Here is a 16,709-nt window from a genome sequence, read left to right as displayed (position 1 = left end):
CTGTCGTATCTCTGATCAGATCTTTCGCCCATACCTCGTCAGGTACAGTAAAAGATCCTTCAGTATACAGACTGGCTTATTTGGGCGGGAGTATTCCCCCTCCCGCCTCTGTGCGGGATTGCTCCCGGCTTGGCTCATTCCTTCAGGTGACACTGAATGGTCGAGAGCTAAGTGCCTTGTGCGTGTAGCCATGCTGCGCGGGTGGCCTTTCCTAATGGCTTGTATCCGAGGCTGCGGGGACAGGCGGAGTCCTTCACCATTGGGAGGCATTTCCTGCGGGACCAGCTTGCGTACTGCGCGTAAGGACGTCACGTCTCTGAGCATGGTTGGTTCTGCGGATCCAGTTGGTCTCTGCGCAGACTTCCCTGTTTAAGGTGAGTCTTGCGGGTCCAACTGGGCTCTGCTGGGACCTACCTCTTCACTAGTAGTACTGTATGTATGATGTCTTGGGGGAGAGAGTTAATTAGGGTGTCTCTTCAATCTTTTATATACGTCTTTAGGTTAGGTATATCAATTAAATTGTCACACACCCTTTTCCAAACACGTTCCTAATCTATATCTATACTTACTGTTAAATAAAACATATTAGAAGGGTGTGTTAGTAATTTGCTTTCAATTTTAAGATGCTTAAGTAAATTTTTAATGCATTTGATACGACTCTTGGCATAAACAACTTGTCATTTACTTTTTTCCTCTCTTGTGAGATCAATGAAATATTCAATTAACATAATACTTAACGACATAAAATTTAATGAATGCATTATTTATTTACATAAATTATACAAATATAAGTTTATTTATTTTCATTTACAACACAATATTTAATATTTACTAACCAATTGATTTAATACTTTATTTTGACATTTATTTTATTAATATTTCTTTTAATGATACGTTTGGCATTTAATAATACATAAATACATGTTGGTCAGGTCGGTTAGGTAGCATGTCGCATCAGGACAGGTCACATAAAAATGGTTAGTTTGGTTTAATTTAAAACGGATTAAGGTTAAAACAGTTCGGGTCATAATGGGTTTGGATAGAATTATTCGCTAACTATTAGGGCATTTACAATGATATGGAAAACTTTTCACTTACGATCATTTTATATAATAACATATAGTATTTGTAGTATCTAACTTAAAAAAACACGTTATCAAGTTCATCGCCTAGTCCACTCATAGGCCCCTATTCTACCCAGGTCTCTTATATAAACAGATTCACATCACATGGATCCTTCATTCATATTTCCTATATTTCTCTTTCTATCTTAACTCAACCAACTACATATATTATTTTATATATAATAATATAATATTCTTCTTCTTCTAGCTGGCTTAATTTATTTTCTCTTAAATATTTAACACACTAGTTCATGAGCCAAAAATGGTGGTGGCAACCCAAGAAATGAAGATACCGACAATCGATCTTTCGGGCAAAGAATCGCATGTGTCGAAAGTGATAGTAGAAGCTTGTGAAGAATATGGTTTCTTCAAAATCATCAACCATGGTGTCCCTCATCACATTATAAGGACAATGGAACATGAAGGCTTTGAGTTCTTTCAAAAACCTTTACCCGAGAAACAACGGGTCGGGTCAGCCAACCCGTTTGGATACGGGAACAAGAACATCGGGCTTAGTGGTGACCAAGGAGAGCTTGAGTATCTTCTTCTTCAAACAAATCAGAATTCTCTTCATAACACTTCAAAACTCATCTCCAATGCATCTTCGAAGTTTAGGTATTTAATCACTTATAAGCTACGTAATTATTTATATTGTTGCATGAAATGAATTAGATTTAAATTATTAATATATCGTTATATATATGATCCACCAGAAAATAAAATTTGTTAGAAATTGGTGCTTTCATATAAAGATGATATTTGAAATATTTTTGTTGAGAATTATTTATCATTGAATATACTTGTGCTTCTTAAATTTGTATATACTATAGTTTGAATGTTTAATACATATATTTTATAAACTGCAATAGTATGTAACAAGAGAGAGCTAGAAAGAAACATCAATAATTAATAGCATTCTCAATAAGCATCGATCCAATGTGATTGGGGATGGGAATACCTACTTCGATCATATCGATCAATCTCATTTAATTAAAGAAGCTTATGGAAACATCTTTTTATATGTAGAAAATGTAGTCTATAATGGTATGAAAATGATATTGGAATTAGGTAATTTTTCCCACTTAAGGCAATGCTCCATGTAACCAAAACAAGCAGTATCATGAACAAAAATATACGATGGTAAGTTGGTAACCACATTAGTCTGTAAATTAAAATAATAATAATAATAACAAGAGTAATAAATTGTGATGATGATAATAGTATTAGTAATAATAAACCAAAGAAAACCATATAATAACAATAATAATAATAATAATATATTGAAGTCAAAATTAATAAAATAAGATAAGAAACCTTAAAAATTACAATTACAATAATAACGGTAAAAGTGTTTTATTATTATTGTTATTATCATTATTATTCTTGAATAAGTATTTCTTTAAAATGTTTTTTTATCAATATTATTGATAAAAAAACATTTTAAAGAGATAATAATTAATAGTTATGAAATAAAAAATTTAATCATAATAACTATTTCAAAATATAATAATATTAATCAATAATTATAATATTAATTATAAATGGCATACATGAAAAAAAAAAGTTAATGAAATAGATATAGTAATGTAAAATAATTGATATAAAACACTTTAATTATGGTACAGGGTTCATGTCAATATCATATCAAGAAAGATTTATGAAAAAAAACTTCACCTCACATTCTTCAGAATAAAACTTTTGAGGGGTCAAATCTTCGATCCTCAGGGTCACAATTGCGTAAAAGTGATTATTCACAACATAACCTATATATTTATTCGTGTTAATTCAGAACATGACCTATATATTTATTTGTGTTAATGATATCCATCACAACTTAAGTCACATTTAAAAACATATAACCTTAAAAGTTAAATTGCTCAATTTTATTATTTAATATTTTTATCAAAACAAGGTAAATAAGTTGTCATAAAATTATAAATATGCGATAAATGTGTTGATGAGTTTAGTTATAAACTAGTTGTAAGAAGTCATAGCAGCTAAAAATCGTAGCACAACAAGTTGCCCAACTACTTTTACATAAGGGTAGGGTTAGTGGGGTGAACGAGGGGGCGTGATTCAGGTGGCTGCTTAGGTGGCTCGCGCACACCACTATACCACACAGGTGAAGCGAGGCGCGGACGAGGGGGTGGCCGGGACCGCGGCACATATCAAGTCGTTGGGCTAATGTGGGTTTAATTTTTTTTTACCTATAAATACAAATCCACACACATCATTTTAATAAAAACTCAACTCATTCTCTCTTATTCTCTTTAAAAACCATATTTTCCCTCTACCAAAACTTCATTTTCTCTCCATATTCATAAACTTCATTATAAATGGCATCGTCGTCATCGTCTTCGTCTTCCAATTCTTCCGAAGAAGACGAACTCATTTGTCAAACGGTTCAAACGACGATAAACTTTTTGATAGATGGAAAACGCCCCCAAGCCCCATTATTCCGACAACCACAAATTCGTGATCGAAAGACCGCAAATTTATATTATTATTAATGTAATGTTTTATATTAGTATCAATGTAATGTTTTATATTATTACTAATGTAATGTTTTATATTATTATTTAATGTATTATTTAAAATAAGTAAATAAATAAATAACTGGATCAAGTCCCGGATCACCTGGATCACTACACCCTCTGGGGCTTGGTTGAAGGGCTTGATCCAGGGCCATGTCATCGTCCACGTGTCGGATTTTGATTGGATCACTTGGGGGCTCAACCAAGCCTGGCCTATTACCTTTAGCCTAATGTGTAGCAGAATGGTTGATGTTCAAATGTATCTTGAGGTTATTATAAAATGTGTTATTTATTTACGAAAGACGAAACTGGTCGATACTATAAGTTTTCTTTCTAATAAAAACTTTCTGAATTAGCTAGCTCGAGTTATAGTTTATTTCAACGTTATCAAGTTTTTCATTAAAGTACCTCAGTTTTTATTGTTTCTCTTAACTTACTCAATTTTCATTTGGTGTATTGATCCTATGCAATTTTGTTTAAAAGTGTTTAATTTTTTTGAAATTTATGTCATCAATTGTTTCACAAAAGCAATTCAATATATATTAGGTGTGCTCGATCTGATCCTATGCAATTTTATTTATAAATGTTTACAAATTTTATTTTTAATAAAGTGATTCAATTGAAACATAATCTTTGTAATTAGTAATGAGTGATAATTTTATTTCAATTAACTTGAAGTAGGAGGTAAATGTGAAGAAAACAATACTAAATAATTTTCTAAAGTAAATATTATTATTATTATTATTATTATTATTATTATTATTATACATTTTTACCTAAATTTAAGTCAAACATTTTCTTTCATTTTATAGATATATAAATTAAGGTGCCGTAGCTTGTTATTAATTTATTGAAAAGGTGAAATTTATTTTGATGGATATATATGCAGAAAGGGTAGATGTCAGTCAGTAGGGATGTGCAAATGTACATGTACAAGCAAACAACAAAAGATTTACATTGACTTGACAACGCAAGAAGCAAGTCAAATCAAATCAAATAATTATAAGGCTATATGTACTGGAGGGGCTATAAATGGGGGCGAATTGTGACACGTGACGCCCAGTCAGCAAAGGGGGCGAATTTGTTTTTGGGGTGTAATGGTGTAGGGGCTACAAATTGGGTTCACAGTATCTTTTTATTATTTTCTTTTTATAATTAAACTAAACAAATAAAAACCAATTTCTTCAAATAATTATATAAAAATGCATTAATATTAAAAAGAAATACAAAAAAAATACATAACTAAAAAAATACATAACTAAAAATATAAAAAAACATACAGCTCGGTTGGCGTACATATTTAGTTTCGGGTCGGGAAATTGAAACGAATAGCTCGGTTGGTTTAGGTTCATCGGGTTCCATTGTAGGTTCACGTTCGGTTGGTTTTGCGAACCATGGTGTTGACCGAAAGGAGGGAATGGGTGGTTCGGTTGGTTCGGGTTGTTTCTAGGATTCATTTTGCATATACATGTATATGCACACACACAACATATATACATATACATATACATATATATATCACACACAACATATATACATATACATATACATATATATATCACACACAACATATATACATATACATATACATATACCTTTACATATATATATGTCACACACAACATATATACATATACCTTTACATATATATACACACACACAACATATATACATATACATATACATATACATATACATATACATATACATATACATATATATATACACACACAACATATATACATATACATATACACACACACAACATATATACATATACACATAGTAATATAATAATATATATACATATATATACATATATATATCTTACACACACATATATATATATAATAATAATATAAACCAACCAAAACAACAAACATGCTGGGCGACAAATATACCTCGCCCCCGGCCCTTTTCGCCCAATTATCGTCGGGGGGGGGGGGGTGTTCCACCAAAACATCGCCCCTTTTCGCCTACAATTCCCGCCCACTACACTTAGCCTAAGAATTTCCTTTCCTTGTAAATACTAAAGGAATTACAAGGGTCTTACTAGAGACACCAAATGAAAATTAAAAGAGAGAAAATTTGTTTTTATAAGTATTTAATTTTGTTTAATTCGTTTTTTACACTCGTATATTTAAACTCGTCAAACAATTCTATTTAAATATGTAAATTACTTCAATAAAATCAATAACTTAAAGAAGTTTGAGAATTTTATTAATTAAAGTCCCAAACTCGGGTTTAAGCGAATGTAAATCCACTCGATCTTAGTCTTAAACCAAGTTTGGTTCCAACACACCATAAACTTAGAAATTTAAATAATATAAAATGAAACATAAGTTAAAAATGTTAGGAAATATTTTTGATGATTTGAACAGTTTCTAGCTCATTAAAACGAGAAGTTCGAGTTTTACTTGGTTTTACCCGAAAATTGGTTTAAAATGAAATATATTTAAAAAGTATTATTTTAAAAAGATTACTAATGCAAAAGCAAAAACAAACAAAAGAAAAAAAAATAAAAGGAAAAGGAAAGACAACAAAAAAACAATAAAATAATAAAAAAGACAATAAAATGACAAAAAGAAACACATTTTTTCAAAACACCTCATCAATCTGTCACTAATTACCCAATCCGTGACTGATTGGGTGGGTGTTTTGGAAACATCACATATAATTATAATGTGTGCGACAGATAGAAGCATTTTATAATAGTTGAATATTGTTTTTTAATGATTGGAAATTGTGGAAAGAAGAATCTAGTTTTGGTAAAACAACAGTGAATTCAGTTTGGATATTTTACCAATTAAAGCAAGAAACAGGTTTGCATGCTTTTGTGTCAGATGAGATGTGTTTTCTTTTCACACCAGTTAGGTCAACTGATCAAGTACTCAACTCAAAAATCAAATAGTTATAGTTATTAACTAATAATATATGGTTAATTAACCTAATGGCTTGCAGTTATACGGTGGTTGGCTACGTAGAGGCAGTGAGGAGATTGGCATGTGAGATATTGGGTCTGATGGCCTAAGGCTTGGGTCCAGGACTCCCAAACTCCTACTTTGCTGCATTGCTCACAGATTGTCATAGTGACTCGCTCTTCAGGCTCAATCACTATCCGCCTATGTGCCACCGGGGAAGTGCTGTTGGCTTCGGGGAGCATTCTGACCCGCAGATCTTGACCCTCCTCACATCCAACGACGTACCCGGCCTTCAGATATCCTTGCCAAATGGCCGCTGGCTACCTGTCACCCCGGACCCACTTGCCTTTTGTGTCATCGTTGGCGACCTTTTACAGGTAGGTAGTGCATGTGTATGGAATTTTTTTATTACTTTTGATTAGTATCGGTTCAATTTATTATAGTGCGGTTAGTAGGATAGTTACAACGCAACAGCAATTGAAAAAGAAAACTCATATAAAGTCATAATCTGATTAAAATGATATTTAAGTATTTGTGCTATAACCCTTACCAAACGATTATAGTTAGTTTTTATGTCGCATTTTTAATTTCATATATAGAAAAAACAATCATATAAAATTTTCTTAAATGAACCGTGAATGATTCATATTATCGGAGTAATAAATTTATCAAAATTAATTACTATTTTTATTAAAATTAGTTATTACTAAATTGCGAGGGGTTTAACCCAATTGTAAACTTAGGAGACTTTATAAAGTGCAAATCATGCAAATTTAAATAAAAAAATTGATGTTCGTTTCAATTCCAAGACTAACTGCATTAGATCATTCCGCTACGTACACCAAGTTGTTTTCTTGTATTAGATTTGAATCATATAATATATAGTAAACAAAATGATGCATGCATGCATGTTTGGCACGAGATTTACTTAGAACTTATTTTTTTTAATAATGATACAGGTTATGACAAATGGTAGATTTAAGAGTGTGAGACACCGAGCCATGGCTAACACATCATCCACCGAAACCCGACTTTCAATGGCGTTCTTTGGAGGGCCTCCACCTGAAACAACCATCAGTTGCCCACCGCAGCTGTTGAAACTAAACAAGCCTCTATACAAGGCTTTCACTTGGGCAGAGTACAAGTCCCACACCTATGCACATCGCCTTGGAGATGCAAGGCTTAATCATTTCAAGCTTCCTTGAGAATGCAACAGGGAAATTACTAGCTACCAATCTACCTACCTATTACCTAATCAAATCACTAGTATGATTATTTGCCCTTCAAAGGGAAATTTTGGGATATTTGATTATATAATTTTGATAACGATATTTCTTTTTCTTTTTTTTTTATTTAGTGTATATAAAGGGTGGTTTATGCATTCACTTCACTTCACACCTCAACTCAACAAGATTTTTAGAATGATGCATCACATGCATTATTATGTAGAATACTTTTCAAGGTCTAGCTAGTGATTAAGACCAAAGAAATTTAGGATAAACATAGCACTTACTCTTACCAATTTAGGTGTTTTAACCTAATAAGCCTCTAGATTTAGTGGTTGAGATTGAATGTACATCAACCACATTAACTTTCCTTTCCATCCTTTGCCAAACTTTTCATTACAAATATGTTAAAACACTAAAATAAATTAAAAAACTCTCAAAGCACATTATGTTAGTTGATACACCATATTTTCACTTAAGATTTAAAAACATACATTTTCCTTCCAATCCTACATCATTCTATAAACATTCCTTAAATTATAATGACAGAAGATGGTGCTGCTGTTCACCTGAGTCTATCAATTTGGTCCGCTAGTGACACCATTGTTGTTCAAGATTCAGAGATGAACACAAATTGAGGGTACTATTTTAGGACGCTATATATGAGTTTCCACACAAGCAGTCTTAGTTTTAAAACTTGGAACATAATAATAGTTCTTTAATTTGAATTTTCGTTTAGAATGCATGTGTGCTACATTTGTTTCTTCTAATTAGGGATGAGCAATAACCGAATCATTAACCGAAACCGAACCAAAAATCGACAAAACCGAACCGAGAAAACCAAAATTAACCGAACTGTACCGAACTTTTCATTTTTTTTTTCATATTTTCAAGTTTTTTCCCTCTATTTCATGTATTATATGTATTAATTGTTTATACTATCATTTTTATGTATTTATATCTCAATTTTATGTACTAATATCTCAATTCATATATTTATACCTTCATTTTATATAGTTTTACATTCATTTCATGTATTTAAGCATTTATTTCATGTATTTTTAAGCAAATTTTTAACCCAAGTTTGATATAGGTTATTAACTAAAATTAACCGAACCGATAACCGATTGGTTCGGTAGGGTTAATGCTAATCACTGAACTGTGCACACTCCGACTTCGTTTATGCTTAACCCAAGACATGCTCTAGATTTGTTAAGGTGCCATTTTAAAGTTAATTCCGTGTAAAATGCCATTTTTGTTCTTGTGGTTTGACAAATAATGTGAATTTAGTCCAAAAAGTATATTTTTTTGCATATGAAACCTCCACGTTTCCAATTTCTTGCCAATTACATCCCAATCACTAACCCCGTTAAATTTAATCGTTAATTCAGGGGTAGACATGTCTTTTCACTATTTCATTATTATAATACTTATTTCAGTGGTTTTCGTCCTTGTGGTTTGTCCAAATCTGCGGTTTTTGTCCAATAGTTTCAATTTTGCAATTTTCGTCATTTTACTTTCATTTCACTTGCAATTAAACCCGAACTTATTAACCTCGTTAAGACTTATCGTTAACCCATTTGTGTGCCCCTCATGTGATGATCAATTTTGTCATTTTTCTCTCCAAATAAACCTCAGTTCTAATTCGTAATCTCCATCACATGAGGGGCTGTGGTGTATTTGGGGAAAAAGTCAAAAAAGAATGAACAAAACTGCTCCTTACGTGAAGGGCACACTGATTTTTTTAACTACCAAACTTAACGAGATTAGAGAATTGGAGTTTAGTTGCAAGTTAAATGAAACCACAGGGAAGAAAATTACAAACTTAAAACTATTAAACTAAAACCGCAGATTTTGACAAACCACAAGGACGAAAACCACAGTTCACTGAAATAAGTATTATAATAAAGAAATAGTGAAAAGACATGTCTACCCCTGACTTAATGATAAAATTTAACGGGTTAGTGATTTGGATGTAATTGACAAGAACTGGGAAACATGGAGGGTTTATATGCAAAAAATAAACCTTTTGGACTAAATTCGTATTATTTTTCAAACCATAAGGACGAAAATGACACTTTACTCATTAACCCTAAAGCCATGAATATATTTCAATTAGAGCTGGAAATTTAGACACGTACATGAATACGCACACGAACTTACACGACATTAACAAGTTTTGGGTATAGCCTTAACATGTTTTGTATACTAAACAGGTAGACACGAATCAACTTGTTAATTTTCGTGTCTGAACAGGTAAAATACCCGTTTACCTGTTAAGTACTCGTTAGTACCTAACTAGATTTTTTGTAACTAAAAATATAATAATATAATATTTTACATATCTATATACTTAACCTTAATGTTTTACACCCATAATACAACGACACATCCAGAATAGCGGCGCACATCTAGATCCCTGGTGGTCTCCCTCCGACCTCCGATTCTCCAGTTTTCCTCTCCATATCTCCCTCTCCGAGGCCACACCTTCGATTCTCCGGCCACTGCCTTCACATATCCCCGTCTCCCTCTCCACTGCCACATCTTCGATTCTCCAGTTGCGGCGGAACCGACAATGACTTCTGTCTCACTATACCGGTTATTAAACATGTGTTTCAAACCTGCTCTTATCGTGTATACCTTGTATTAACATGTTCGTGTTGGGAATCATGTACACGATAAGTTTTCATGTCGTGTACATGTATACACGATATGCCAGTCCTAATTCCAATATAAAATTAAATGAAAATATGAAACAACTATATATTCACAACTAACTATTACTGATTTTTATGACTCTGCTATTGCATCTTATCAATAAATAACCGTCAATATATTTTTAACAACGAGTACCGGCTAAAACCTTGAAGAGCATTTCAGGCAATGTTGCAAAAGTCGCTAGGCGGTCCCTAAGCGGCCGACCCCCTTGGAGGGAGTACTCGCAGAGTACTCGGACATGATAAATATAAAGAAAATTAGATTTTTGGTAATATATATTCCAAATATCATAAGTTTACTAATACTTACAACAAAATAAATGAATATCAATATAAATAAGAGAAATATATTTTTGAACATAAATTATTCTAAAAAATGTTAATAATTAATTAAAAATAATGATATTCGTTCTTTAATATTATAGAAATAGGAATTATGTTGTATTTTTAAGTCAAAATAGACCCAAGTTAACCGACTAGATGCGATTCAGGCTAATGTTGACCACCTTTGACCAATTTTTAGTAACTAGGCGGAGTTAAGAAGTTCCCCTCGGCACCAAACCCTTGTAGCGAGTACTCGAAGAGTACTTGGTTTTGTAGACCTACTTTTACAACATTGATTTCAAGGGTTCGGTGGCGTGAAGGCTAATCCACCCAATGGTGCTTCATCCAGATTTAAACTCAGAAATATGAAACATGAGTGAGATTCGAACCTGCAACGTCAAACAAAAGAAACCCTTTGGTAAACCTTGGGTAAGGGTCCGTCTCCAAGAATCACTAAAAATTTCAGGGCTCAAGACAAGTAAAAAAAAGCTCCCTAAAATCACATTTTTTAGTTATTTGATAAATAATTTGGCAATTTACCAATTGGATTGCATTTTCAAAGCCCATACGAACCAAAGCAAAAAAAAAAAATAATAATAATAAACAGGTTACTAAAAATGCTAACATAAACACGGACTCTAAAAAACAGAGCTCCACTAATTGGATATAAATCTAATAAATTTTAGTTCTATGGTTTAGCACTCTTTCTATTGCATCAAAAACAATGACGGATCTAGACCAAAATCTCAAGGGTAGCATTCTATAATAATTTTTTATCGTATTTCAAATAATGTAAATGAAAATTTTGTACCGTATTTATACAATATCCGAATTTTTTTACCGCATTTTCATACAATAGTTTTTGTTATGAACTTTATGTTGCATTGATATCGTCATTTTCTTGAAATTTTCATTTAAAAAGATTGCTAATAAGACTAACGTTTCATCTTCTAAGTTTCCTAGTTCTAAAATGGACACAATTTAAACCACAAATCCATAACCAATTTCAGTTTACACATAAATCCAATTATCCAAAAAATCAAAATCAATCGCTCAATTTCTACAAATGGGGGTGGTGGTCCAATGGCAGATATGAATCATTCAATTGTTACCAATGGGGTTTGGGATGGGGAGGTCTTGGGTTCAAGTCTCATAAACAACAAAAATTAAAAAAAAGTTCACTATTTTATATAGAAGTAGAAGAATAACTAAATTGAACAAACATAATTCAAACCGTGGAAAATGGACTGAAGGGATACCAACCGTACGTCGGCTACTCGGCTGAAATATAGAGGTCCAATGACCGGAGGAGGGCAGCAGGGGGTCGGGTATCGTGGGGGTGGAAGCAGCGGATGAATGAAACTTTGTTTTGTTGAATGTTGATGTTCGACCTAAACCAAGCGTCTAAGCATCAGGGAACAAGCAGTGGCTTTATTTGGTTTTGCTTTTAATTTGGTTGGGCTTTAAACAAACATGGGTAACGCTATATCTTTTTCAGGTGTAGCGAAATACAAAAACCGACCATAACATATAAAAATTTGCACTACCGACTAAAGTTGAGGGGTAGCGGGTTCTAAACTAAGTCCGTCCCTGACGAAAAAACCTTTTATAGGTTTTTGTTCTAAAACAAAATTATATATAAAATATATATAATTTTTTTAAATAATTATATGCCTTTCGAGAGACTGGGCCTGGGTTGGTTGTCGTTCTAGTCTTCCCTTTGGGTTGGCTCTGGGTGTGGGCGTACTACTCGTCCACTCCTACCCATAACCATCTTTCATTTTATCTCTTCTCTATGTCAACGTCACGCCATTCTGAGGGGGTGTTTGGGATTCCTTATTTTACCTTCTTATGATTTATATAAGTCATAAGTTATAAGTTACATAGTTGTAACTTATGACTTACACACTCATAAAACTAAACTTTCCCAAACAACTTTATAAGTTAAGAGTATAAGCTATAAGGAGTTAAAGGGTGTGTTTGGGATTGCTTCTTTGAGTGAAAAAAAAACTTTTGATTAAAAAGACTTATAAACTTATGAAATTTTGAAAAGAAGTTTTTAAAAGAATGTTTGGATTAGCTTATGTGTTGGGGAAAACCAAAATGACCAAAAGGGGCACTCTTTTTTTAAAATGAGTGTAATGGGGTTTAAGAGTGAGAGATGTGTAATAGGTAAATCAAACTCATTAAGTTAATAAGTTACATATTCCTAACTTTTCAAAACCCCTCTATTTTGCCTTCACCATAAGTTAATATTCCTAACTTTTCAAAACCCCTCTATTTTGCCTTCACCATAAGTTAAAATCCATAAGGCCTTATGATTTGCCAAACACCTTATACACCTTATTAACTTTTCAAAAAGTTTATAAGTTATAAAGTTAATGAAAATAAGGAATCACAAACACTCCCAAAATAAGAAATCTCAAACACTCCTTAACTCTAATCATCTTTCATTCTTGAAAATGTCCATCTTTCATCTCAATCTATCTTTCAACTATTTTATTTATTTTAATTTAACTAAATTAATTAAAGTAGTTTCAAATTAAGATAAAATAAGATTAAATAAAAAGGCATTCAATTAATTATAAACGTACAGATTAAAACTAAAAAAAACATTTAATAAAATATTGGTATTATTATTATTATATTATTATTATTTTAAATGACTGTTTGTAATGGTTATATAATCGTTGAGGAGGTCGGGAGCAGCGCCTGAGCTACAGTTACACCCCTAGCAGGATTTCATTTTCTCGGGATCGAGTTTTACGGGTCGGTGTTCCAACCAGGGCCAGCGAAACCTTACCCTATTTTATGGGCATCACACCCTAAAACTCCTGGCCATCTCACCAAAATGATGACAATAACCGTTAATAGAGTGCTTTTATTTTGGTTATTTATTTCACTATTTGCCACATCACAATAATAATAGAACATTTCATTAAAAGTGCAGCTTTTGATTTAAATAATAATCAAAGCAATATTTTTCTTCAAATGCTTAAATGTTTTATAGATAAGTTAGCAATCAAACTCCATAGACTATGTTTCCATTGCGATCTAAACTTTTGAAAGTTTATACAAATCACACAAGTTTAATTAATCCTGATAACCATTTGAGATGACTAAAATAACATTGCCTAACCCTTGCAATTTTATGCTATAAAAGTTAAGTTGGGGTGGTCCTTGGACGCCCCTACCGACGCTACCATCACACAAACTTGCATCCGTCATGGCACCTGATATAAACGTGTTTAGTTGTCCATAATCATGTGACTTCCAACGCTTTCTTGCATTCTTTATGTTGGAAATGGCATCCTCATAGAGTGCTTTACATTGTGTGTAGTTGCTGGAATTTGTTGTTTTTTGAATCACCTTTCTAGCAGCTTTAGCACTTTTTTGGGCATTCTTGATGGAAATGCGTCCTAGGACGAAGAGGCTTCCATGTGTTGACCGGGGTTCGGATCTAAGGGAGTTGGAGCATAAAGAAGGATCAAGGGTTTGTTGACACACCTCATTGATTAAATCACCGAATGTGAAAGTGGGTGAAGAAACAAGTATGAAGGCAAAAACATAAGCTAATGCTAAAAACGAATTATGGAATGAAAATCTCATCTTTGAATGTAAAGACATCCCAACACTACGATTTATATAGTATTTTTTCCCATAATTAGTATTTATTTATTTTAGCATTAATATAACTCAAATTAAATTATATTAATTGTAAATTAACTGCTTTGAAAATCCACAAACTTCACTTAGAACGGTTCATTAATGTACCAAAGCTTTAATGATTGCTATACAATACAAATGCAAATACATAGGACTAATAATTAAGCTTTAACAAGTTCACCTGGAACAATGGTGAATAATGTTTTGCTTTTTAGGGTTAAAGTTAATTAACATACTTTGATTATTTGACTAAGACGTACATATTCGCTTTTATAAGGCTCGAATCATGTGATGGGGGTCACACCAACTGATGTAATATTTAAAATATGGAATTTATTTCAAAATATCAAAACGGGTATATATTTTTCTCATCCACTTATAAGTATTAAATTGATACTTTTTTAACTTTTAAGCTAGGAAATCAACATACAAATATTAAATAAATTGATACTTTTAACTTTTAAGGAAAAAATTTTAAGTTAAAAGGTCAAAGATAGTACAATTCACAAAACATTATTCTTTCAATATGAATGCATTGACTAAATTTAATTTTTGTTGAACAAATTACCAACAATTCACTTTGACAAGATAACAGAACCTATATTTGGTGAAAAATCTTTTATAAAATAATACTTTATTATTGACAAATGACAAGTAGTTTTCAAAGTGTAAAATTCAAAAGCAAAAAATATTAATAAATAAAGAAACTTTAATCCCGGTTTCAACATGTAACTGCACCCCTAATTAACTCTTAACGACCTTTGTCGCAGACCATGTCGAGCAGTTCAAGCCTCTTAGAGGTATTTTTTTTGTCATGAGACATCATGTCAGCAAAAGAATTCTAGAAAAACAAAAGGTGTAGTGGTTCAAGCCTCTTTCACGTCCCTTCAATCATATCAAATAATTAGATAATTTTACAATTTTTTTATTCAATTATTTTCTAAATTAAATAAAACCTAAAAATACTTAATTAAAAGAAACAACATACTTCATTAAAAATTAAAAAGAAACAACAAAGTTAATAGAAAAAGTTTTTTTTTAAAAGCACATAATTAATAAATTAAAAAATTTCATGTCATCATTGAGGCCATATTTATTTTTAATTCGTTCATGCAATTTCAAAGCGAGGTCACGTTTTGGTCCTGGAACGTTGAGGATGAGTTTTGATAAAATTTCAAGATCGATAGCCGTTTGTCAATCTTTTTCTACTTCAAGGCGTTCTTTCTTTTTTGCTTCTTAGTTTTGCTTTAGCTACAAACGTTTTGACCAATGACGGTTAATGCTCGTTGGCAGCTTCGCGGTTCCGTTCGATACTCGTTCTTTTCATGATCAGGCGCGAAGGATGAGTAAAAGGTTCCATAAATTGGACCGTAAGTTGAACCGCACTTCTAACTGCAACATTTATTTCATTCTCGCCCGAGGAAGTACTATCCTCCTCATTAGTTGATGATGATGAATAGTACTCCATTTCTTTAACCTTAAGAGAAACTTTTAGTATGCATTGTTATAATTTTTTTTAATCAGTATAGGTATTGATCCTTTTATATATAACACAAACCGAACTACATCTGGATAATGGGTAAGCGAGCAACAAGCTGCGCCGCTATCCCCTTTTGAATCGCAAAGCCTATTCTACTAAATATAAATCCTTGGTTCCTCGGGCTCTGCGAGTCACTGTGGACCACCTTCTGCACCCGCTCCAAGAAGCGAACCGCCTCGGGAGCTAGAGATCCAAAAGTGTCGAAGGCAAATGGAATGAACACGTGCTGATTCTCCAAACACGATGTCTCATGCTTAGCAACCTTCCTAGACACCGCTCTCAAAACCGTCTGTCCCGGTACGAAGCCACTGTCTCTCAGCCACACCAACGGGGACACCCCAGTGAGGTCAACACACACATGCTTACCCCCTGCCCAGCCAAACACAAGAACATCCTATAATTTTGAGAAGCGTAGACTGAGTTTTGGGTGTAGTTAATATGAAATAATAGCAACCATCTATATAATTATATATTCAATATCTCAAACGGTTGCCAATGAGCTTGTGGAGGTTCGGTAAGGAAAAATATTGGTGTTTCATGTGATCTAGGTTCGATTATTATCCAACATTTAGTTTCGGTGGTACCAGGGTGATAAAGAGAGACTAGTTGAGTAGGTGACATTCACTAGTTGATTCCTTGAACTGAACAACTTTTATC

General features: G+C 32.7%; 2 pseudogenes; one reads left to right on the top strand and one right to left on the bottom strand.

Annotated features, from left to right (window-relative positions):
• Positions 1-1,386: 1,386 nt before the first annotated feature.
• LOC143635549 (gibberellin 2-beta-dioxygenase 2-like) lies at positions 1,387-7,001 on the top strand (annotated as a pseudogene).
• Positions 7,002-13,925: 6,924 nt separating this feature from the next.
• LOC143635565 (pectinesterase inhibitor-like) lies at positions 13,926-14,616 on the bottom strand (annotated as a pseudogene).
• Positions 14,617-16,709: the final 2,093 nt, after the last annotated feature.

This window comes from Bidens hawaiensis, unplaced genomic scaffold (assembly GCF_021521415.1).
Source record: "Bidens hawaiensis isolate Kalapana, Puna unplaced genomic scaffold, B.hawaiensis_p1.1 tig00007577_1, whole genome shotgun sequence".
Taxonomy (NCBI): Eukaryota; Viridiplantae; Streptophyta; class Magnoliopsida; order Asterales; family Asteraceae; genus Bidens; species Bidens hawaiensis.
The sequence above is the reverse complement of the archived record's forward strand: the minus strand, read 5'-3'. Positions and strand labels throughout refer to the sequence as shown.